This window comes from Ascaphus truei, chromosome 10 (assembly GCF_040206685.1).
Source record: "Ascaphus truei isolate aAscTru1 chromosome 10, aAscTru1.hap1, whole genome shotgun sequence".
Taxonomy (NCBI): Eukaryota; Metazoa; Chordata; class Amphibia; order Anura; family Ascaphidae; genus Ascaphus; species Ascaphus truei.
In genome coordinates this window covers 5268929-5295056 of record NC_134492.1, presented here as the reverse complement: position 1 = coordinate 5295056, position 26128 = coordinate 5268929, and positions in this window count along the sequence as shown.

The following is a 26128-nucleotide window of genomic DNA, read 5'->3' as shown; positions in this document are numbered from 1 at the left end:
CAATGGCTGACTAACTACCGCCAATTATAACTGCTGCGCGCGTGTGGCGCAGCAAGTGCACCCACTATATTACGGGCCTTAGGCTGAGTCCCCAGTCTTCACTGTGACACGTGCGCCCAGCGGGGGGGCGGCGCGTGCACAGCGCTACACCGCGATCTGCGGTCTGGGGGGAGAGGGAAGGTTTATGACGGGAGGGGGCGTTGCTATGGGTTTGCGAGGGCGTGGCCATGGCGTCCCGCGGCTGGTTCGCCCTTATTGGCTGAGCCGTGCGCTGTGGCGGTGACTGGGACCACAGCCTAACACTGACTGAAGCAGCCATTATGTTAGGGGGAACCTACAGTGGAGCTACGGTGGTCTGCGGTGTTCAGTTAAACGCGTTTCGCAAGAAATGCTTCGTCAGTGACGTCAACAACCAATCATCTGCCGGCTTCCATGAGTCCACGAGTGCCAGTGCGCAAGCGCGGACCCGCTCTAAGGAAGAATCACTGCCTCACAGCACCGGGGGGGGGGGGGGTGATACGGACGCTGACCCTACCGGATCCACCAAAGGAAGCGACAGGTGTGGGGAGTAAGGAGGAAAGGAGACTGCACGGATAGCTACCACGCGTGGAGAAGGCGTGGGAGGACATGGAATCTGCTGTGCAGTGCTGGAAAGCTATCACAATGCCGCTGGGAATAAGCCGCTTGTGAGTGTAAACCCGTTTCTTAACCAGTCTCAATTTATTAAACGTTATTATGCCATGTTCTTTATTCTCTCCTACTTTATCAAGATACTCCTATCAGCTGAAGCTTGGAAGTAGTAATGTATCCATAGATTTGAGACCTTGCCATCAAATTAAGTGTAAGTGTCGCGTGTTCTATGTAAATAGTTATTAAGTCTTCTGATTGACATATTACACATATTATAGCACTGCGTTTTCCTGTCTCCTCTTTATATGCTTGGAAATCCTACCCGAGTCCCTGCGCTGAGGGACGTTCTCTTTTTCCTAAATACGGGCCAGATCTTCCTCCTTTTCTCCCTTCACTAACTGGGAAATGAATCCGCTGTTTTGCTCTGCGTCCGTGGCATGTACATACTGGAGAATAACGGGGGGTTGGAAGCTGGGAAGTGGAGGACCCAGCACTGCTGAGCAACACACTGCGTGGCCCTCCAACAATGGGTTAAAGTGGAATGTGCCCCTATGGAAGACGCGCAGTCAGCCTGGTTCCTCTCGGTGAAAATCCTTTGTATGTTCCCAGACAAATGGAACGGAAAAGTCTGAGGTGGGTGGGGCAGACTGGTCCAGCTGCCTCAGGCCACTCAAAGTGACCCTGTGTTATTGATCTGCAGTCCACTCATCTTGATTGTCTGAGCATACTTATGTGATGGAGAAGACACTTACTGTAAGTGCAGGTTAAAGCGTGCAGGTCCTTGAAAGTGCAGAAAGCTTGGAGCCTCTCAGCAATTTGGTATCTGTTAAGGCAGCAGTCCAAGCTGCCGGTATTTTTTTGCTTTAATATGCGCATCAATACAATCCACACAGTGATAAGTAATTAGCTAAGTTGCCGATCGATCGGCGAAGGTTCGGCTCGGGCTTCCCTAAATGGCCGTCAGTGCAGCAGAAGTGGACCAAAGATGCAAAGTTCTGTGGGGAAGTTCATGTGACCAGGCAGTCACTAGATACAATTGGTGCACTGCTAGAGACAGGGCAGGGCTCACAAAGGGGTGTACCAGAGCCTGTTTCAGAAGAGGAAGGGGATGTGACTTTGTCAATGGTTTCTATAGAAACAAAAAAATCTTGTTACATTATAATATATTAAAAATGTAATTCAGAGTTGTTTTAAAAAAAAAAAAAAGTAGGATATTACATGGTCTGCAGTGTTAAACAACTCTATATTCTTTAACCATCTCAGTGATGATTCTTTAACCATCTCACTGATACCCTGCAGAGCAAAGAGTCTGACATCTCTGCAGACGAAGTACTTGGTACGAAACGCGTAGAGGTCACGACAGGTCATCCTGCGCGTGTATGCTGGTAAGCTGAGACGGAGCCTGCAGGAGACAGCAGCGTTTTTTTCCATCTCCGCGGTGCTGAGATCCGGATCCTGTGCAGCCACCGCGAGTCTGCTGACTGTCTCAGTGTGAGTGTCCGTTTCCCCTTGCCAGTGCCCAACCTTATGGCGGTTTCTATACAAATCTGTTGATAGGTTGTTTTCATGTTTGTTTTTTTCTTTCATGTGTTTTTATATAAATTTTACTGTATTTGTATACTGTGCAGCTTAGGGTTTAGTCTCCATTAGGTGTTCTCCTTGGTAGTACTTAGCCGTCCAGCTGCACAGCTGTTCTGAGGTGGGGTTGGATCCCCTCAGAGTTTGTGTGTATTTTTAATTAATTACCTTCCACTAATCCCTGGTGCGCATTTGTGCATTTTTTATTATCTCTGCAGACCTGTAAGGGATTAGTATTGTGTTAGACAGCTGCCTTCAGAACTGATGGAGATATGAACAGATCTGGAGGTGTTCGAGATCCTTTATATTGTACATGAATCCCACTTCCGCTGCTCTGATATTGTTTCAGTAGTAATTTCTGTGGGGCTTCAATATTCAGTCGCATCTAATCCTTCACTCGGGGGGACATGGTGAACGTAACTAAGGTTGTGGCACCGACCCCCTCACATTGAGCCCAATACACAAGTTGTACCCTGTACTGTAAAAGATGTGGGTGCATTGTCACTGCTACATCACAAGAGCCCAAAAGCTGTGCAGGTGCCTTATTTTAAATAAAAAATAGAGGGAATAAAACAATGTAGGTGTGTCACGCGTTTCATTACACCAATAAACATAATGTACTGTACTGTATACAGGGCTTGTTGCCATAGAAACACAGCTGTTGTTTCCTATAAACAGGAATTTATAGGTTTTCGCCATGAAAATGCAACAGTGCTGAGCATACCTGCATAGCTATACATGTGAGGAGTACCGAGCATACCTGCATAGCTATACATGTGAGGAGTACCGAGCATACCTGCATAGCTATACATGTGAGGAGTACCGAGCATACCTGCATAGCTATACATGTGAGGCGTGCCGAGCATACCTGCATAGCTATACATGTGAGGAGTGCCGAGCATACCTGCATAGCTATACATGTGAGGAGTGCCGAGCATACCTGCATAGCTATACATGTGAGGAGTGCCGAGCATACCTGCATAGCTATACATGTGAGGAGTGCCGAGCATACCTGCATAGCTATACATGTGAGGAGTGCCGAGCATACCTGCATAGCTATACATGTGAGGAGTACCGAGCATACCTGCATAGCTATACATGTGAGGAGTACCGAGCATACCTGCATAGCTATACATGTGAGGAGTACCGAGCATACCTGCATAGCTATACATGTGAGGAGTACCGAGCATACCTGCATAGCTATACATGTGAGGAGTACCGAGCATACCTGCATAGCTATACATGTGAGGAGTACCGAGCATACCTGCATAGCTATACATGTGAGGAGTACCGAGCATACCTGCATAGCTATACATGTGAGGAGTACCGAGCATACCTGCATAGCTATACATGTGAGGAGTACCGAGCATACCTGCATAGCTATACATGTGAGGAGTACCGAGCATACCTGCATAGCTATACATGTGAGGAGTACCGAGCATACCTGCATAGCTATACATGTGAGGAGTACCGAGCATACCTGCATAGCTATACATGTGAGGAGTACCGAGCATACCTGCATAGCTATACATGTGAGGAGTACCGAGCATACCTGCATAGCTATACATGTGAGGAGTACCGAGCATACCTGCATAGCTATACATGTGAGGAGTACCGAGCATACCTGCATAGCTATACATGTGAGGAGTACCGAGCATACCTGCATAGCTATACATGTGAGGAGTACCGAGCATACCTGCATAGCTATACATGTGAGGAGTACCGAGCATACCTGCATAGCTATACATGTGAGGAGTACCGAGCATACCTGCATAGCTATACATGTGAGGAGTACCGAGCATACCTGCATAGCTATACATGTGAGGAGTACCGAGCATACCTGCATAGCTATACATCTGAGGAGTACCGAGCATACCTGCATAGCTATACATGTGAGGAGTACCGAGCATACCTGCATAGCTATACATGTGAGGAGTACCGAGCATACCTGCATAGCTATACATGTGAGGAGTACCGAGCATACCTGCATAGCTATACATGTGAGGAGTACCGAGCATACCTCATAGCTATACATGTGAGGAGTACCGAGCATACCTGCATAGCTATACATGTGAGGAGTACCGAGCATACCTGCATAGCTATACATGTGAGGAGTACCGAGCATACCTGCATAGCTATACATGTGAGGAGTACCGAGCATACCTGCATAGCTATACATGTGAGGAGTACCGAGCATACCTGCATAGCTATACATGTGAGGAGTACCGAGCATACCTCATAGCTATACATGTGAAGAGTACCAAGCATACCTGCATAGCTATACATGTGAGGAGTACCGAGCATACCTCATAGCTATACATGTGAAGAGTACTGAGTATACCTCATAGATATACATGTGAAGAGTACTGAGCATACCTGCATAGCTATACATGTGAAGAGTACTGAGCATACCTCATAGATATACATGTGAGGAGTACCGAGCATACCTGCATAGCTATACATGTGAGGAGTACTGAGCATACCTGCATAGCTATACATGTGAGGAGTACCGAGCATACCTGCATAGCTATACATGTGAGGAGTACTGAGCATACCTGCATAGCTATACATGTGAGGAGTACCGAGCATACCTCATAGCTATACATGTGAAGAGTACCGAGCATACCTGCATAGCTATACATGTGAGGAGTACCGAGCATACCTCATAGCTATACATGTGAAGAGTACTGAGTATACCTCATAGATATACATGTGAAGAGTACTGAGCATACCTGCATAGCTATACATGTGAAGAGTACTGAGCATACCTCATAGATATACATGTGAGGAGTACCGAGCATACCTCATAGATATGTAGGTTTTTAATAATTTACCTTAGATGGTTTAGTAATCTCCCATAGAAATGAGCAATAAAGTCGGGGCATTCGCTGGACCCTGTTAGTGCCGCCCCCGCGCAGGCCCCTGTGAATGCCCGCAGAGCGCAGAGTGCAGAACACACTGCGCAGAGCGCAGAACGTTCTATATCTGTAGGATGACGATTTTGAAATACTTTTGCTGATAAGCACCTCCCTGATTTGTGATTGCTTCTCTGATGATGAATGAATACATCTGTGTTTGATTTAATAAGAGAACACTGTGTGACCAAGTGCACAGACTGTCTCTACACTGTGCTATTTGCATAGTCTGTGTAGTTGTGTGCGTGTGTGTGCGTGTGTGTGCGTGTGTGTGCGTGAAACCATATGCACCTTTTTGATGTGGGCGATGTGTGCAGTGTGGACAGTGTGTGCGATGCCGATGTGTGCAGTGTGGACTTGAGTGAGAGCTCGCAGCGCTGCTTCTTGTCAGGAACGTGAAACTTCCCTAAGTGCTATGTTTTTTCCCTAAAAATGTCCTTCCGAAAACTGTCCTCGCATTATATGCGCAGACTAACACCTTTTATTTTTCATGTAGAACACCCGCAATGCTTTAGGGTCATGTTGTGTGCGAGGCCGCACTATATTCGGGCCCAGTAACTCTAGGAGGCACTCCGGACGTTTCGTTGGAGGTATAGCTGGTCGCCTGGAGGAAATTCCCAGCGGTGCCACCACCTGCGCCTCTGTTATCGGACGTATCCGGAGACACGTACGAGTTTACACCGGACGGAGAGCCGGCATTAATCCAGCCCCCGCAGGACCGATCGCGACGCTGCTGCAGCGGGACCCCGAGCGGTCACATTGCGTGGGCGCACGGAGTTGTTGGAGCTGTTGGAGTTCACTGCTCTTGTATTTTTTAATTATAACTGGATTTGTACTATGTCCATTTTTCTTCTTCCTTTATTATCCATTGGGAGGTTCAGGATCCATTCACCACATCAGCTCCTGATAAACGCCTGATTTATTCACTATCGCGCGAGTGGGCATTTGCACACATTCATCCCCTTTCAATACTTGCTATTAGCACGTCTGCACTATTACCTTGTTTTGTTTTTCATATACCTGGAGAGTCCCCCGCGCTGTGAGCGTCATGTTCTATTTCTCCAGGAACGCCTGGATTCAAGCATATCCGCTTCTTATGTTTCTATGCGTAGGCTATACAAGTCGCGTGCGCCTGCCGCAGAGGCGATTTGTGGCCTATGGAGAGACGCGGCGGGGAGGCGTGGCCGTGACATCACGGAGCTGGTTCGCCCTCATTGGCGGAACTGCTCACGTGACATGGCCGTTGCGCAACAAAATCAGCCCGGACGCGCCTATGTTTGACTAATGATGGCTTCATAATCCCTTTGCAAACAGAGCAGAGCTTGGAAGACGGACAGTCTTATCACCCCAATATAATACGCCAGGAAAGCAACCTGGGGCGTATAATAGCTCAGAAAGCGGAGGGTACGGGGGAAGCTGTTACTGGAAACAAAATGATGTACAAATGATGCTATTGTAGCGCAGTTTCCCCCACCCCCTGGGAGATATGGCAGCTACGGTGTGTGTGTGGTGCGTTACCTGCGGCTCACAGGAGGCCTGAACCTCCGCTGCCGGGAGCCTGGGGTGTACCTGATCCACCTATGAGGGATCCTGGCTATTCTGGATAACCCCGTCACAGGATAATATACCCAGTAACACACCCCAGAGTATTACAAAAAATATATCAATGGCGCTCTACACTAATAAAATATAAACATATAATATATAGTAATGAAAATATACAACCAGTGGCGTGGATGTTTCTCCTGGGAATGGATGTTCCACATGTGATGGGAAAACATGTAAGGGAAAAAATCACAACATAGTGTAATACTGTTAGGCATACATACAAACATATAACATAAGACGGACGCTGAGAACAACAGGTGACCAATTACAAACACATTTAATAAAGCATATCATTAAAAATACATAAAATACATAAAATAGAAACTGTTAGGACACTCTAACTCAGGTGGGGGTACCTGCTTACCGAAAGTAAGAAGGTATCAGGCAGTGGGTAAACGTAGTATAAAAAAGTAGTCCCTGTGTGTTTTTTATACTACGTTTACCCCTGAGGAAGAAAGCAAGACTTTCGAAACGCGTAGGGTGTCTCTGAGAGGTCCTCCAGACTCGATGGTGAATCCTGTCCCCCTTGGAACTTGCTAGCAGATGCCCGTTGGCTGCCGAATCCGGGCGGATATCCATCCGCGTTTACAACAGCTCCGTTTGGCGCGCTTCCAACAGCTGAGCAGGAAGGAACTACTATTCCCCGGCAGACACGAGAATCTTCCGTGTCCACAGCACACAGAAGCGGATGCCACAAACAGAGGGAGCAAGCACCATCCACGGAGGAGGACACACGTGTGAGCCCAGCAGTTCGGTGCAGCAGCAGCCATCCATAGAGGGGATACTCTTATATATCCACTGCCTAATACCTTCTTACATTCGGTAAGCAGGTACCCCCACCTGAGTTAGAGTGTCCTAACAGTTTCTATTTTATGTATTTTATGTATTTTTAATGATATGCTTTATTAAATGTGTTTGTAATTGGTCACCTGTTGTTCTCAGCGTCCGTCTTATGTTATATGTTTGTATGTATGCCTAACAGTATTACACTATGTTGTGATTTTTTCCCTTACATGTTCACCCATCACATGTGGAACATCCATTCCCAGGAGAAACATCCACGCCACTGGTTGTATATTTTCATTACTATATATTATATGTTTATATTTTATTAGTGCAGAGCGCCATTGATATATTTTTTGCACTGTTCAATACCTGACTGGGGTTCAGGGATATATCACAGGCTGCCTGCACATTAGGATATAGCGCTACCTATCTGTTTTTTATCTTGTATCTACACCCCAGAGTGTGGTATAACGGTATTTACTAGGCACAGACTTAGAACACATAATATGCAACATCATCTTACACTGCGTATATTGATATACCCACGCAGTATTCCCACAGTGCTTGGGTGCGGGGGCACCAGTGTCCAGCCCACGATAAGCACTCCCACCCCGTGTGTGACCGCGCTGCCCACTCCGTGTGTGACCGCGCTGCCCACTCCGTGTGTGTGACCGCGCTGCCCACCCCGTGTGTGTGACCGCGCTGCCCACCCCGTGTGTGTGACCGCGCTGCCCACCCCGTGTGTGTGACCGCGCTGCCCACCCCGTGTGTGTGACCGCGCTGCCCACCCCCTGTGTGTGACCGCGCTGCCCACCCCGTGTGTGTGACCGCGCTGCCCACCCCGTGTGTGTGACCGCGCTGCCCACCCCGTGTGTGTGACCGCGCTGCCCACCCCGTGTGTGTGACCGCGCTGCCCACCCCGTGTGTGTGACCGCGCTTCACACCCCTGTGTGACCGCGCTGCCCACCCCGTGTGTGTGACCGCGCTGCCCACCCCGTGTGTGTGACCGCGCTGCCCACCCCGTGTGTGACCGCGCTGCCCACTCCGTGTGTGTGACCGCGCTGCCCACTCCGTGTGTGTGACCGCGCTGCCCACTCCGTGTGTGTGACCGCGCTGCCCACCCCGTGTGTGTGACCGCGCTGCCCACCCCGTGTGTGTGACCGCGCTGCCCACCCCGTGTGTGACCGCGCTGCCCACTCCGTGTGTGTGACCGCGCTGCCCACTCCGTGTGTGTGACCGCGCTGCCCACCCCGTGTGTGTGACCGCGCTGCCCACCCCGTGTGTGTGACCGCGCTGCCAACCCCGTGTGTGTGACCGTGCTGCCCACCCCGTGTGTGTGACCGCGCTGCCCACTCCGTGTGTGTGACCGCGCTGCCCACTCCGTGTGTGTGACCGCGCTGCCCACCCCGTGTGTGTGACCGCGCTGCCCACCCCGTGTGTGACCGCGCTGCCCACCCCGTGTGTGTGGCCGCGCTGCCCACCCCGTGTGTGTGACCGCGCTGCCCACCCCGTGTGTGTGACCGCGCTGCCCACCCCGTGTGTGTGACCGCGCTGCCCACCCCGTGTGTGTGACCGCGCTGCCCACCCCGTGTGTGTGACCGCGCTGCCCACTCCGTGTGTGTGACCGCGCTGCCAACCCCGTGTGTGTGACCGCGCTGCCCACTCCGTGTGTGTGACCGCACTGCCCACTCCGTGTGTGTGACCGCGCTGCCCACTCCGTGTGTGTGACCGCGCTGCCAACCCCGTGTGTGACTGCGCTGCCCACCCCGTGTGTGACCGCGCTGCCCACCCCGTGTGTGTGACCGCGCTGCCCACCCCGTGTGTGTGACCGCGCTGCCCACCCCGTGTGTGTGACCGCGCTGCCCACCCCGTGTGTGTGACCGCGCTGCCCACCCCGTGTGTGACCGCGCTGCCCACCCCCTGTGTGACCGCGCTGCCCACTCCGTGTGTGTGACCGCGCTGCCCACTCCGTGTGTGTGACCGCGCTGCCAACTCCGTGTGTGTGACCGCGCTGCCAACCCCGTGTGTGTGACCGCGCTGCCCACCCCGTGTGTGTGACCGCGCTGCCCACCCCGTGTGTGTGACCGCGCTGCCCACCCCGTGTGTGTGACCGCGCTGCCCACCCCGTGTGTGTGACCGCGCTGCCCACCCCGTGTGTGTGACCGCGCTGCCCACCCCGTGTGTGTGACCGCGCTGCCCACCCCGTGTGTGTGACCGCGCTGCCCACCCCGTGTGTGTGACCGCGCTGCCCACCCCGTGTGTGTGACCGCGCTGCCCACCCCGTGCGTGTGACCGCGCTGCCCACCCCGTGTGTGTGACCGCGCTGCGCACCCCGTGTGTGTGACCGCGCTGCCCACCCCGTGTGTGTGACCGCGCTGCCCACCTCGTGTGACCGCGCTGCCTACCCCGTGTGTGTGACCGCGCTGCCCACCCCGTGTGACCGCGCTGCCCACCCCGTGTGTGTGACCGCGCTGCCCACTCCGTGTGTGTGACCGCGCTGCCCACCCCGTGTGTGTGACCGCGCTGCCCACTCCGTGTGTGTGACCGCGCTGCCCACCCCGTGTGTGTGACCGCGCTGCCTACCCCGTGTGTGTGACCGCGCTGCCCACCCCGTGTGTGTGTGACCGCGCTGCCCACTCCGTGTGTGTGACCGCGCTGCCCACCCCGTGTGTGTGACCGCGCTGCCCACCCCGTGTGTGTGACCGCGCTGCCCACCCCGTGTGTGTGACCGCGCTGCCCACCCCGTGTGTGTGACCGCGCTGCCCACTCCGCGTGTGTGACAGCGCTGCCCACCCCGTGTGTGTGACCGCGCTGCCCACCCCGTGTGTGTGACCGCGCTGCCCACCCCGTGTGTGTGACCGCGCTGCCCACCCCGTGTGTGTGACCGCGCTGCCCACCCCGTGTGTGTGACCGCGCTGCCCACCCCGTGTGTGTGACCGCGCTGCCCACCCCGTGTGTGACCGCGCTGCCCACCCCGTGTGTGTGACCGCGCTGCCCACCCCGTGTGTGTGACCGCGCTGCCCACCCCCTGTGTGTGACCGCGCTGCCCACCCCGTGTGTGTGACCGCGCTGCCTACCCCGTGTGTGTGACCGCGCTGCCCACCCCGTGTGTGTGTGACCGCGCTGCCCACCCCGTGTGTGTGACCGCGCTGCCCACCCCGTGTGTGTGACTGCGCTGCCCACCCCGTGTGTGTGACCGCGCTGCCCACCCCGTGTGTGTGGCCGCGCTGCCCACCCCGTGTGTGTGGCCGCGCTGCCCACCCCGTGTGTGTGACCGCGCTGCCCACCCCGTGTGTGTGACCGCGGCTGCCCACCCCGTGTGTGTGACCGCGCTGCCAACCCCGTGTGTGTGACCGCGCTGCCCACCCCGTGTGTGTGACCGCGCTGCCCACCCCGTGTGTGTGACCGCGCTGCCCACCCCCTGTGTGTGACCGCGCTGCCCACCCCGTGTGTGTGACCGCGCTGCCCACCCCCTGTGTGTGACCACGCTGCCTACCCCGTGTGTGTGACCGCGCTGCCCACCCCGTGTGTGTGTGACCGCGCTGCCCACCCCGTGTGTGTGACCGCGCTGCCCACCCCGTGTGTGTGACCGCGCTGCCCACCCCGTGTGTGTGACCGCGCTGCCCACCCCGTGTGTGTGACCGCGCTGCCCACCCCGTGTGTGTGACCGCGCTGCCCACTCCGTGTGTGTGACCGCGCTGCCCACCCCGTGTGTGTGACCGCGCTGCCCACCCCGTGTGTGTGACCGCGCTGCCCACCCCGTGTGTGTGACCGCGCTGCCCACCCCGTGTGTGTGACCGCGCTGCCCACCCCGTGTGTGTGACCGCGCTGCCCACCCCGTGTGTGTGACCGCGCTGCCCACCCCGTGTGTGTGACCGCGCTGCCCACCCCGTGTGTGTGACCGCGCTGCCCACCCCGTGTGTGTGACCGCGCTGCCCACCCCGTGTGTGTGACAGCGCTGCCCACCCCGTGTGTGTGACCGCGCTGCCCACCCCGTGTGTGTGACCGCGCTGCCCACCCCGTGTGTGTGACCGCGCTGCCCACTCCGTGTGTGTGACCGCGCTGCCCACTCCGTGTGTGTGACCGCGCTGCCCACCCCGTGTGTGTGACCGCGCTGCTCACCCCGTGTGTGTGACCGCGCTGCCCACCCCGTGTGTGTGACCGCGCTGCCCACTCCGTGTGTGTGACCGCGCTGCCCACCCCGTGTGTGTGACCGCGCTGCCCACTCCGTGTGTGTGACCGCGCTGCCAACCCCGTGTGTGTGACCGCGCTGCCCACCCCGTGTGTGTGACCGCGCTGCCCACTCCATGTGTGTGACCGCGCTGCCCACTCCGTGTGTGTGACCGCGCTGCCCACCCCGTGTGTGTGACCGCGCTGCCCACCCCGTGTGTGTGACCGCGCTGCCCACCCCGTGTGTGTGACCGCGCTGCCCACCCCGTGTGTGTGACCGCGCTGCCCACCCCGTGTGTGTGACCGCGCTGCCCACCCCGTGTGTGTGACCGCGCTGCCCACCCCGTGTGTGTGACCGCGCTGCCCACCCCGTGTGTGTGACCGCGCTGCCCACCCCGTGTGTGTGACCGCGCTGCCCACCCCGTGTGTGTGACCGCGCTGCCCACCCCGTGTGTGTGACCGCGCTGCCCACCCCGTGTGTGTGACCGCGCTGCCCACTCCGTGTGTGTGACCGCGCTGCCCACCCCGTGTGTGTGTGACCGCGCTGCCCACCCCGTGTGTGTGTGACCGCGCTGCCCACCCCGTGTGTGTGTGACCGCGCTGCCCACCCCGTGTGTGTGTGACCGCGCTGCCCACCCCGTGTGTGTGACCGCGCTGCCCACCCCGTGTGTGTGACCGCGCTGCCCACCCCGTGTGTGTGACCGCGCTGCCCACCCCGTGTGTGTGACCGCGCTGCCCACCCCGTGTGTGTGACCGCGCTGCCCACCCCGTGTGTGTGACCGCGCTGCCCACCCCGTGTGTGTGACCGCGCTGCCCACCCCGTGTGTGTGACCGCGCTGCCCACCCCGTGTGTGTGTGACCGCGCTGCCCACCCCGTGTGTGTGACCGCGCTGCCCACCCCGTGTGTGTGGCGCTGCCCACCCGTGTGTGTGACCGCGCTGCCCACCCCGTGTGTGTGACCGCGCTGCCCACCCCGTGTGTGTGACCGCGCTGCCCACCCCGTGTGTGTGACCGCGCTGCCCACCCCCGTGTGTGTGACCGCGCTGCCCACCCCGTGTGTGTGACCGCGCTGCCCACCCCGTGTGTGTGACCGCGCTGCCCACACCCGTGTGTGTGTGACCGCGCTGCCCACCCCGTGTGTGTGACCGCGCTGCCCACCCCGTGTGTGTGACCGCGCTGCCCACCCCGTGTGTGTGACCGCGCTGCCCACCCCGTGTGTGTGACCGCGCTGCCCACCCCGTGTGTGTGACCGCGCTGCCACCCCGTGTGTGTGACCGCGCTGCCCACCCCGTGTGTGTGACCGCGCTGCCCACCCCGTGTGTGTGACCGCGCTGCCCACCCCGTGTGTGTGACCGCGCTGCCCACCCCGTGTGTGTGACCGCGCTGCCCACCCCGTGTGTGTGACCGCGCTGCCCACCCCGTGTGTGTGACCGCGCTGCCCACCCGTGTGTGTGACCGCGCTGCCCACCCGTGTGTGTGACCGCGCTGCCACCTCCGTGTGTGTGACCGCGCTGCCCACCCCGTGTGTGTGACCGCGCTGCCCACCCCGTGTGTGTGACCGCGCTGCCCACCCCGTGTGTGTGACCGCGCTGCCCACTCCCGTGTGTGTGACCGCGCTGCCCACCCCGTGTGTGTGACCGCGCTGCCCACCCCGTGTGTGTGACCGCGCTGCCCACCCGTGTGTGTGACCGCGCTGCCCACCCCGTGTGTGTGACCGCTGCCACTCGTGTGTGACCGCGCTGCCCACCCCGTGTGTGTGACCGCGCTGCCCACCCCGTGTGTGTGACCGCGCTGCCCACCCGTGTGTGTGACCGCGCTGCCCACCCGTGTGTGTGACCGCGCTGCCCACCCCCGTGTGTGTGACCGCGCTGCCCACCCCGTGTGTGTGACCGCGCTGCCCACCCCGTGTGTGTGACGCGCTGCCCACCCCGTGTGTGTGACCGCGCTGCCCACCCCGTGTGTGTGACCGCGCTGCCCACTCCCGTGTGTGTGACCGCGCTGCCCACCCCGTGTGTGTGACCGCGCTGCCCACCCCGTGTGTGTGACCGCGCTGCCCACCCCGTGTGTGTGACCGCGCTGCCCACCCCGTGTGTGTGACCGCGCTGCCCACCCCGTGTGTGTGACCGCGCTGCCCACCCCGTGTGTGTGACCGCGCTGCCCACACCCGTGTGTGTGACCCGCGCTGCCCACCCCGTGTGTGTGACCGCGCTGCCCACCCCCGTGTGTGTGGACCGCGCTGCCCACCCCGTGTGTGTGACCGCGCTGCCCACCCCGTGTGTGTGACCGCGCTGCCCACTCCCCGTGTGTGTGACCGCGCTGCCCACTCCCGTGTGTGTGACCACGCTGCCTACCCCGTGTGTGTGACCGCGCTGGCCCACCCCGTGTGTGTGTGAGCACGCTGCTCACCCCGTGTGTGTCCGCGCTGCCCACCCCGTGTGTGACCGCGCTGCCCACTCCGTGTGACCGCGCTGCCCACCCCGTGTGTGTGACCGCGCTGCCCACTCCGTGTGTGTGACCGCGCTGCCCACTCCGTGTGTGTGACCGCGCTGCCCACCCCGTGTGTGTGACCGCGCTGCCCACCCCGTGTGTGTGACCGCGCTGCCCACCCCGTGTGTGTGACCGCGCTGCCCACCCCGTGTGTGTGACCGCGCTGCCCACCCCGTGTGTGTGACCGCGCTGCCCACCCCGTGTGTGACCGCGCTGCCCACCCCGTGTGTGTGGCCGCGCTGCCCACCCCGTGTGTGTGACCGCGCTGCCCACCCCGTGTGTGTGACCGCGCTGCCCACCCCGTGTGTGTGACCGCGCTGCCCACCCGTGTGTGTGACCGCGCTGCCCACCCCGTGTGTGTGACCGCGCTGCCCACCCCGTGTGTGTGTGACCCGCGCTGCCCACCCCGTGTGTGTGTGACCGCGCTGCCCACCCCGTGTGTGTGACCGCGCTGCCCACCCCGTGTGTGTGACCGCGCTGCCCACCCCGTGTGTGTGACCGCGCTGCCCACCCCGTGTGTGTGACCGCGCTGCCCACCCCGTGTGTGTGACCGCGCTGCCCACCCCGTGTGTGTGACCGCGCTGCCCACCCCGTGTGTGTGACCGCGCTGCCCACCCCGTGTGTGTGACCGCGCTGCCCACCCCGTGTGTGTGTGACCGCGCTGCCCACCCCGTGTGTGTGACCGCGCTGCCCACCCCGTGTGTGTGACCGCGCTGCCCACCCCGTGTGTGTGACCGCGCTGCCCACCCCGTGTGTGTGACCGCGCTGCCCACCCCGTGTGTGTGACCGCGCTGCCCACCCCGTGTGTGTGACCGCGCTGCCCACCCCGTGTGTGTGACCGCGCTGCCCACCCCCTGTGTGTGACCGCGCTGCCCACCCCGTGTGTGTGACCGCGCTGCCCACCCCGTGTGTGTGACCGCGCTGCCCACCCCGTGTGTGTGACCGCGCTGCCCACCCCGTGTGTGTGACCGCGCTGCCCACCCCGTGTGTGTGTGACCGCGCTGCCCACCCCGTGTGTGTGACCGCGCTGCCCACCCCGTGTGTGTGACCGCGCTGCCCACCCCGTGTGTGTGACCGCGCTGCCCACCCCGTGTGTGTGGCCGCGCTGCCCACCCCGTGTGTGTGGCCGCGCTGCCCACCCCGTGTGTGTGACCGCGCTGCCCACCCCGTGTGTGTGACCGCGCTGCCCACCCCGTGTGTGTGACCGCGCTGCCCACCCCGTGTGTGTGACCGCGCTGCCCACCCCGTGTGTGTGACCGCGCTGCCCACTCCGTGTGTGTGACCGCGCTGCCCACCCCGTGTGTGTGACCGCGCTGCCCACTCCCGTGTGTGTGACCGCGCTGCCCACCCCGTGTGTGTGACCGCGCTGCCCACCCCGTGTGTGTGACCGCGCTGCCCACCCCGTGTGTGTGACCGCGCTGCCCACTCCGTGTGTGTGACCGCGCTGCCCACCCCGTGTGTGTGACCGCGCTGCCCACTCCGTGTGTGTGACCGCGCTGCCCACCCCGTGTGTGTGACCGCGCTGCCCACCCCGTGTGTGTGACCGCGCTGCCCACTCCGTGTGTGTGACCGCGCTGCCCACCCCGTGTGTGTGACCGCGCTGCCCACTCCGTGTGTGTGACCGCGCTGCCCACCCCGTGTGTGTGACCGCGCTGCCCACTCCGTGTGTGTGACCGCGCTGCCCACCCCGTGTGTGTGACCGCGCTGCCCACCCCGTGTGTGTGACCGCGCTGCCCACTCCGCGTGTGTGACAGCGCTGCCCACCCCGTGTGTGTGACCGCGCTGCCCACCCCGTGTGTGTGACCGCGCTGCCCACTCCGTGTTTGTGACCGCGCTGCCCACCCCGTGTGTGTGACCGCGCTGCCCACCCCGTGTGTGTGACCGCGCTGCCCACCCCGTGTGTGACCGCGCTGCCCACCCCGTGTGTGTGACCGCGCTGCCCACCCCGTGTGTGTGACCGCGCTGCCCACCCCGTGTGTGTGACCGCGCTGCCCACCCCGTGTGTGTGACCGCGCTGCCCACCCCGTGTGTGTGACCGCGCTGCCCACCCCGTGTGTGTGACCGCGCTGCCCACCCCGTGTGTGTGACCGCGCTGCCCACCCCGTGTGTGTGACCGCGCTGCCCACCCCGTGTGTGTGACCGCGCTGCCCACCCCGTGTGTGTGACCGCGCTGCCCACCCCGTGTGTGTGACCACGCTGCCTACCCCGTGTGTGTGACCGCGCTGCCCACCCCGTGTGTGTGTGACCACGCTGCTCACCCCGTGTGTGACCGCGCTGCCCACCCCGTGTGTGACCGCGCTGCCCACTCCGTGTGACCGCGCTGCCCACCCCGTGTGTGTGACCGCGCTGCCCACTCCGTGTGTGTGACCGCGCTGCCCACTCCTTGTGTGTGACCGCGCTGCCCACCCCGTGTGTGTGACCGCGCTGCCCACCCCGTGTGTGTGACCGCGCTGCCCACCCCGTGTGTGTGACCGCGCTGCCCACCCCGTGTGTGTGACCGCGCTGCCCACCCCGTGTGTGTGACCGCGCTGCCCACCCCGTGTGTGTGTGACCGCGCTGCCCACCCCGTGTGTGTGTGACCGCGCTGCCCACCCCGTGTGTGTGACCGCGCTGCCCACCCCGTGTGTGTGACCGCGCTGCCCACCCCGTGTGTGTGACCGCGCTGCCCACCCCGTGTGTGTGACCGCGCTGCCCACCCCGTGTGTGTGACCGCGCTGCCCACCCCGTGTGTGTGACCGCGCTGCCCACCCCGTGTGTGTGACCGCGCTGCCCACCGTGTGTGTGTGACCGCGCTGCCCACCCCGTGTGTGTGACCGCGCTGCCCACCCCGTGTGTGTGACCGCGCTGCCCACCCCGTGTGTGTGACCGCGCTGCCCACCCCGTGTGTGTGACCGCGCTGCCCACCCCGTGTGTGTGACCGCGCTGCCCACCCCGTGTGTGTGACCGCGCTGCCCACCCCGTGTGTGTGACCGCGCTGCCCACCCCGTGTGTGTGACCGCGCTGCCCACCCCGTGTGTGTGACCGCGCTGCCCACCCCGTGTGTGTGACCGCGCTGCCCACCCCGTGTGTGTGACCGCGCTGCCCACCCCGTGTGTGTGTGACCGCGCTGCCCACCCCGTGTGTGTGACCGCGCTGCCCACCCCGTGTGTGTGACCGCGCTGCCCACCCCGTGTGTGTGGCCGCGCTGCCCACCCCGTGTGTGTGGCCGCGCTGCCCACCCCGTGTGTGTGACCGCGCTGCCCACCCCGTGTGTGTGACCGCGCTGCCCACCCCGTGTGTGTGACCGCGCTGCCCACCCCGTGTGTGTGACCGCGCTGCCCACCCCGTGTGTGTGACCGCGCTGCCCACTCCGTGTGTGTGACCGCGCTGCCCACCCCGTGTGTGTGACCGCGCTGCCCACTCCGTGTGTGTGACCGCGCTGCCCACCCCGTGTGTGTGACCGCGCTGCCCACCCCGTGTGTGTGACCGCGCTGCCCACCCCGTGTGTGTGACCGCGCTGCCCACTCCGTGTGTGTGACCGCGCTGCCCACCCCGTGTGTGTGACCGCGCTGCCCACTCCGTGTGTGTGACCGCGCTGCCCACCCCGTGTGTGTGACCGCGCTGCCCACCCCGTGTGTGTGACCGCGCTGCCCACTCCGTGTGTGTGACCGCGCTGCCCACCCCGTGTGTGTGACCGCGCTGCCCACTCCGTGTGTGTGACCGCGCTGCCCACCCCGTGTGTGTGACCGCGCTGCCCACTCCGTGTGTGTGACCGCGCTGCCCACCCTGTGTGTGTGACCGCGCTGCCCACCCCGTGTGTGTGACCGCGCTGCCCACTCCGCGTGTGTGACAGCGCTGCCCACCCCGTGTGTGTGACCGCGCTGCCCACCCCGTGTGTGTGACCGCGCTGCCCACTCCGTGTTTGTGACCGCGCTGCCCACCCCGTGTGTGTGACCGCGCTGCCCACCCCGTGTGTGTGACCGCGCTGCCCACCCCGTGTGTGACCGCGCTGCCCACCCCGTGTGTGTGACCGCGCTGCCCACCCCGTGTGTGTGACCGCGCTGCCCACCCCGTGTGTGTGACCGCGCTGCCCACCCCGTGTGTGTGACCGCGCTGCCCACCCCGTGTGTGTGACCGCGCTGCCCACCCCGTGTGTGTGACCGCGCTGCCCACCCCGTGTGTGTGACCGCGCTGCCCACCCCGTGTGTGTGACCGCGCTGCCCACCCCGTGTGTGTGACCGCGCTGCCCACCCCGTGTGTGTGACCGCGCTGCCCACCCCGTGTGTGTGACCACGCTGCCTACCCCGTGTGTGTGACCGCGCTGCCCACCCCGTGTGTGTGTGACCACGCTGCTCACCCCGTGTGTGACCGCGCTGCCCACCCCGTGTGTGACCGCGCTGCCCACTCCGTGTGACCGCGCTGCCCACCCCGTGTGTGTGACCGCGCTGCCCACTCCGTGTGTGTGACCGCGCTGCCCACTCCGTGTGTGTGACCGCGCTGCCCACCCCGTGTGTGTGACCGCGCTGCCCACCCCGTGTGTGTGACCGCGCTGCCCACCCCGTGTGTGTGACCGCGCTGCCCACCCCGTGTGTGTGACCGCGCTGCCCCACTCCGTGTGTGTGACCGCGCTGCCCACCCCGTGTGTGTGGCCGCGCTGCCCACCCCGTGTGTGACCGCGCTGCCCACCCCGTGTGTGTGACCGCGCTGCCCACCCCGTGTGTGTGACCGCGCTGCCCACTCCGTGTGTGTGACCGCGCTGCCCACTCCGTGTGTGTGACCGCGCTGCCCACCCCGTGTGTGACCGCGCTGCCCACAGTAGAATGCTGGTGCACTTGAAGATAGGGTAATCCTGCCTGGTGCCCCAGCACCTTGTAGCGCAGACTGAAGACAGCGATCCGTCCCACGCGGTCAGCGATGGCGTCTGCCTCCACGTGGGGTGGTATCCAGCTTGAGGATCGCACCATAATAGTCTCTCTCTGCGGGGTGATCTGGTCCCAGACCACCAGATGCCAGGTCGCCACTGTGTCCCTCACGCTTGGTACTACAGGGGCAGTGTCCCTATCTACCGGGCCTGTCTCTGCAGCAGCCACAAGCTCAAAGGGGGAGGCGGGGACTAGGGGGTCTCTGGCCTAGTGCATGGGTCACAGACACCCTGTACACTCACCCTCACGCGTCCCAAGCACGCCAAATGTATCTAATTGCTGAGTAGGGAATCCTGCAGCCCTATTGGCTGCCCTGGGCCATCTGATCTCCAGCCCCTGTGCATGATGGGGCTTGTAGTCTCCGTGGAGCCCTCTGCTGCTGGTTGCACTGCGCATGCGCGATCTCACCCTGCGCATGTGTAGGCATGACAATATGGTGGCGCCCTGCTAAGGGAGCCTCCGGCGACTCGTCGGCTCTCCATAGCGCCCACCTTGCTCCTGCAGCCTCCTGGACGTGCCGCACTCTCCCCGGCCGCAGCGCAGGTAAGCGGATCCCAGGGGGAACCTGGCCACACTATTATACAAAGTATTTTTGTTGTTGTTGCATATTTGTTTATTTAACTGCTTAACATCAATTAAATGTCTGCATTCGTATTTATAATAGCTGCTTCAAGTTGTCTAAATCTGATATACACGTGACGACATGCTACATATACACGTGACGACATGCTACATATACACGTGACGACATGCTACATATACACGTGACGACATGCTACATATACACGTGACGACATGCTACATATGCATGCTATGGGTAAGGCGGCACTTATAGTGCTGGCAACAGCGACGCAACGTCGCGGCAAAACAAATGCATTGCCGCTGTCGTGGGCGCTTATAGTAAGCGCGACGCGACAGAGCGACGGATTGGGCATGATCGCTGGAAGTCTTCTCTATTTGATTTTCCAGGGACCGTTGCCGGCACGATAAGCGCAGCCTTAGAATCCATACTGCAGGAGCTCTGTATTAAGCGTGTATAGCCCATATACTTAATATACAGTTCATATAAAGGCATAAATATAAGGGTATTTTGCAATAAAATTCAGGTGGATTCTTCTCCTTTTGGATTTGTAAGGCCACGATTCCTGCGCATCATCTCATTGGCAATGCTAAATACACACTCTGCGACACTGCGACACTGCGACACTGCGACACTGCGACACTGCGACGCTCCTCTAGCTATGCAGGTATGCTCAGCACTCCTCACATGTATAGATATGCAGGTATGCTCGGTACTCCTCACATGTATAGATATGCAGGTATGCTCGGTACTCCTCACATGTGTAGCTATGCAGGTATGCTCGGTACTCCTCACATGTATAGCTATGCAGGTATGCTCAGTACTCCTCACATGTATAGCTATGCAGGTATGCTCGGTACTCCTCACATGTATAGCTATGCAGGTATGCTCAGTACTCCTCACATGTATAGCTATGCAGGTATGCTCGGTACTCCTCACATGTATAGCTATGCAGGTATGCTCAGTACTCCTCACATGTATAGCTATGCAGGTATGCTCGGTACTCCTCACATGCATAGCTATGCAGGTATGCTCAGTACTCCTCACATGTATAGCTATGCAGGTATGCTCGGTACTCCTCACATGTATAGCTATGCAGGTATGCTCGGTACTCCTCACATGTATAGCTATGCAGGTATGCTCGGTACTCCTCACATGTATAGCTATGCAGGTATGCTCGGTACTCCTCACATGTATAGCTATGCAGGTATGCTCAGTACTCCTCACATGTATAGCTATGCTCAGTACTCCTCACATATATAGCTATGCAGGTATGCTCGGTACTCCTCACATGTATAGCTATGCAGGTATGCTCAGTACTCCTCACATGTATAGCTATGCAGGTATGCTCAGTACTCCTCACATGTATAGCTATGCAGGTATGCTCAGTACTCCTCACATGTATAGCTATGCAGGTATGCTCGGTACTCCTCACATGTATAGCTATGCAGGTATGCTCAGTACTCCTCACATGTATAGCTATGCAGGTATGCTCAGTACTCCTCACATGTATAGCTATGCAGGTATGCTCAGTACTCCTCACATGTATAGCTATGCAGGTATGCTCGGTACTCCTCACATGTATAGCTATGCAGGTATGCTCAGTACTCCTCACATGTATAGCTATGCAGGTATGCTCAGTACTCCTCACATGTATAGCTATGCAGGTATGCTCGGTACTCCTCACATGCATAGCTATGCAGGTATGCTCAGTACTCCTCACATGTATAGCTATGCAGGTATGCTCAGTACTCCTCACATGTATAGCTATGCAGGTATGCTCAGTACTCCTCACATGTATAGCTATGCAGGTATGCTCAGTACTCCTCACATGTATAGCTATGCAGGTATGCTCAGTACTCCTCACATGTATAGCTATGCAGGTATGCTCAGTACTCCTCACATGTATAGCTATGCAGGTATGCTCAGTACTCCTCACATGTATAGCTATGCAGGTATGCTCGGTACTCCTCACATGTATAGCTAAATAAACACTTTGCGACACGCGGTGCCCCTCTAGCTAGGCAGTCTGTACGGGGATTTATGCTGACTAAAAACAATCTTCTGTTGACCTAGTTATGGTTCATACATTTTCCATTTAAACATACTAAAATAGCCCTATATTTTCACTTACTGGCTTCCTGCCTAAAAGACAAGGAGCCATTTATAAATAGCCAAGGAAAGCGCGTGAAACGCAGTGAGGCATGATGGGAGTTTCTCTGGTGGTCAATAGTGTAATTGATTTAAAATATGAGACCTACACATACCATCACTGTACACAGTGAGCACGCAACTTGGTAAATAACTTATTTTACAGAACAGGTGCTGTTAAGAATATGTACTCACGGAATAGCCTTTAATAGATACTTCCATCCATTGTTATTCATGCAACAACTGTGACAATGGGTCATCCTGTTGTGTTTGGTGCTGCATCATGTGACACAAAGTTCACTACCGTAACCAGGACATTTGGTAGAATTACAAATAGTTATCACATCTTAGTTCAACTAATCTATGTTATATACTAATTATTTTACACATTGCAAAATATAGATGGGACTGCGCCTAACACTGCGCCTCACTATACTGATAGGTGAATACAAAACAAGCTGCCGTGTGTCTCAGTTAAAATCAGTTCAACAAAGTGCAGCACATTTGTTCCATCAACTAATAATAAGGGTAGTAGTTTCGTGTGATAATTATATGTATGTTTATTTAATATTTTCTATGCATTAATGCAACCACAGATTCCGAGCTACCTACTTTAAAATATGCATCAAATGTATGAACTGGAAGACGTTTTTTGAAGTGAAACTTCTTTGTGGCGCCTACAGGGTTTTCATGGGAAAAAACTCCTTGCCTTGTAACGAAAAACCGTCACGGTCACGTGATGTCACGGTCGTAATAGGCGTGCGCACAAAAACACTGTCTGGTCTTGGCCTTCTTGCGCGCATGTGCAGAGGCCTCCTGCGCACCACGACACGGACACACGCACACACGAGGGGAATGAAACAGATAACTAACTAAATGGAATAGATGAGGATACAAGGGGTTATATAGGTAGAATGGGGGCAAGTGCGAGTTTGGCAAGCAGCGAGACACCCATAGTACATACAGATAATACTAGAAAACTTCTAAAGACTAAACCAAGTTGGCTCAGAAAGGAAGGAGCAGATAAGATAATAGTACAGACTGAAACAAAACTGAAATGCATGCTTGCTAATGCAAGAAGCCTGACAGATAAAATGGGGGAGCTTGAATTAATAGCTGCAAGGGAGCAGTATGATATCATAGGCATTACTGAGACATGGTGGGATGAAACTCATGACTGGACAGTTAATTTAGAGGGTTGTTCCCTTGTGCGGAAGGATCGAGCAAATAGAAGATGAGGTGGAGTATGTTTATATGTTAAACCGGATCTAAAACCGATGTTTAAGAAGGAAATGATGAAAATGTAGAGACTTTGTGGATAGAAATTAGCAGTGGAGATAAAAGTATAAAGAAAATGTTTGTAGGGATATGCTATAAACCACCAAATATCTGTGAGATTGAGGAAGCTAAAATACTTTTGCAAATGGAGAAGGCATCAAAACTAGGTCATGTTTGCATTATGGGTGATTTTAATTATCCAGACATAGACTGGGGCAATGAGATTAGCGTTACAACAAAATGAAACAGGTTTTGGGGGGTGCTTAAAGACAATTATATGACCCAAATTATTGAGGAACCAACCAGGAAAGGGGCAATACTTGATTTGGTAATATCAAACAATGTAGAAGTAATAGCAAATATTCAAGTCCTGCAATATTTGGGTAACAGTGATCATAACATGGTCTCATTTGAAATAAATGATCAAAAAACAGATTACTTGGGTTCAACAAAGACCTTAAACTTTAGAAAGGCAGATTTTAATAAACTGAGGACTAATCTACAAGTAATACATTGGGATGATGCTTTTGCAGGGAACATGTAGAAGATAAATGGTCAGTCTTTAAAACATTGTTAGAAAAGCACACTTCTCAGTGTATACCCTTGGGTAATAAGTATAAAAGAAATAAGTCAAAACCAATGTGGCTAAATAAACAGGTAGGGGAGGAAATGGAAAAGAAAAGGCAGGCGTTTAGATTCTTTAAGTCAGAAGGGACAGAGTCATCAGATCAACCCTAAAAAGTTCTTTAAGTACCTTAATAACAAAAAAATGAGAAAATAAAATATAGGACCCTTTCAGTGTGAGATGGGCAGGCAGATTATTGGAGATAAGGGAAAAGCAGAGGTATTAAACAAATTCTTTGCCTCTGTGTTTACCAGGGAAGAATCAAGTACAATAGTAGTGCCGCAGGAGGAAGCCACAACCTCCATATTAATGACCAATTGGTTAGCTGAGGAAGAAGTTCATAGGCAGCTTGAAAAAATAAGTAAATAAGGCACCTGGCCCCGATGGCATACATCCAAGAGTTCTCAAGGATTTAAGCTCAGTAATAGCAAAACCATTATATTTAATATTCAAGGACTCCAAGGAATCCATTTCCACAAGCTCAGTTGCACAAGATTGGCGTAAAGCAGATATGGTGCTTATGTTTAAAAAGGGAGCTAGATCACAACCGGGAAATTACAGAGCTGTAAGCCTGACTTCAATAGTAGGGAAACTACTTGAAGGTTTAATACGGGATAATATTCAGGAATGCCTAATGGAAAACAAAATTATTAGTAATAGTCAGCATGGATTTATGAAGGATAGATCTTGCCAAACTAACCTTATTTGTTTCTTTGAGGAGGTAATTAGGAATTTAGACCAGGGTAATGCAGTTGATGTGGTCTACTTAGATTTTGCAAAGGCTTTTGATACGGTTCCACACAAGAGGATGGTGTACAAAATAAAGCAAATTGGACACAGTAAAAATATATGCACCTGGATTGAAAACTGGTTGAAGGATAGACAAGAGGGTTGTCATGAATGGAACTTTTTCAGGTTGGGAATCCTTGATGGAGAAGGATTTAGGAGTGCCCAAAAACATGCAGTAGCTGCAAAGGCAAACAAGATCTTATCTTGCATTAAACGGGCGATGGATGGAAGGGAAGTAAACATAATTATGCCCCTTTACAAAGCATTAGTAAGCCACACCTTGACTATGGAGTACAATTTTGGGCACCACTCCTTAGAAAAGACATTATAGAAATAGAGAGAGTGCAGAGAAGATCCACCAAATTAATAAAGGGGATGGACAATCTAACTTATGAGAAGAGGCTAGCTAAATTAGATTTATTTACATTAGAAGAGGCATCTAAGAGGGGATATGATAACTATATACAAATATATTTGGGGACAGTACAGGGAGCTTTCAAAAGAACTATTCATCCCAAGGGCAGTACAAAGGACTCGGGGGCATCCCTTAAGGTTGGAGGAAAGGAGATTTCACCAGCAACAAAGGAAAGGGTTCATTACAGTAAGGGCAGTTACAATGGGGAATTTATTACCCATGTAGACTGTGATGGCAGATACAATAGATTTGTTAAAAAAAAAGGTTGGACGTCTTTTTAGAAAGGGATATATACAGGGATATACCAAATAAGTAATCTCGGGAAGGATGTTTATCCAGGGAGTTATCTGATTGCCAATTCTTGGAGTCAGGAAGGAATTTATTTTTCCCCTTATTAGATATCATTGGATGATATGTCACTGGGGTTTTTTGTTTGCCTTCCTCTGGATCAATAAGCAAGTATAGATAGAGGATAAAGTATCTGTTGACTAAATTTAGCATAGGTTGAACTTGGAGGTATGTTTTTTTTCAACCTCATCTACTATGTAACTATGTAACACACACACAAACACACACACACACACACACACACACACACACACACACACACACACACACACACACACACACACACACACACACACACACAAGGAATTCAGTTATTATAAATATAGAAGTGCAAATAGCTAAAACACATGTTCTAAGTCACATTTCTTTGCGTTTTGGCACTGAATTTGTGTTTGGATTTTTAATTAAAAACATCACCATCACAAATACAATTTCTGTGACTAAAAAGTGACAAAAAACTAAAGTTTCACTTAAAATGCGCGTGCTCAGCGCACACACCTGATTTTTTACATTTGACTGAAATTCTAAAGAATAGCATATTATTTTAATAGAGGATACAGAGTCATTTTTCTTTGGAATTACCCTGATTTTCTTCTGTGGGAAAAAAAGGTTTCTTATGCCTCTTCTGTTTCTTCATGGAAAATGTTTTGTTTATTTAAATCAGCCGTTTGGTACCATACTGTACCATATGCTTCTATACGAAGAAAGTCACATTTCTTGGTAATTAACCACAGATGTCAGACAAATGCTCAAAACGAACTATCTTGGATTCATTTCATTTGATTTCCTCATAGCCACGTAGCTATATATATTTAATATGAAAAGCATTATAAATTTAAAGCAGTGGTCCGCACTGATCACAATTTT